Here is a 500-nt window from a genome sequence, read left to right on the forward strand (position 1 = left end):
TCACACTGACTCCACAATGGAGAAGGAAATGAAACTCCCTTCCTGAAAATGACTAAAGGCAAGAATCCTGATGAAAGTCTCAGCCCAAAATGTTAACTCCTTACTACCCTTCATAGAGTTCCTCCTGCATTTTGTGTGTGTTTGACTGCATTTTCAGCATCTGCACAATCTCTTGTGTGAAGTTGGGCATTGTGGATTTGTGGCCCAACTATCAGTCAATTCCAAATACCTGTACAGGACCTGTGCACCAAGTCAACTCTCTCTGTCCCAGTGAATAGATCAGTGTGAGCAGGGTGGACTCGTTAATTAGCAGCCACAGGAATGTATCTGTCACTCAAGGATGGAGGATCACATTAGCGGAACAAGTGAGAACAAGTAAACACAAGAGATTCAGCAAATGCTGGAAATCTTGAGCAAAGACACAAAGCACGCTGGAGGAATTTAGAAAATCAGGCAGCATCTTTGCAGGGGATTAAACAGCTGATGTTTCAAATCAGAAT

The sequence above is a fragment of the Hypanus sabinus genome, chromosome 16 (assembly GCF_030144855.1).
Source record: "Hypanus sabinus isolate sHypSab1 chromosome 16, sHypSab1.hap1, whole genome shotgun sequence".
NCBI classification, from domain to species: Eukaryota; Metazoa; Chordata; class Chondrichthyes; order Myliobatiformes; family Dasyatidae; genus Hypanus; species Hypanus sabinus.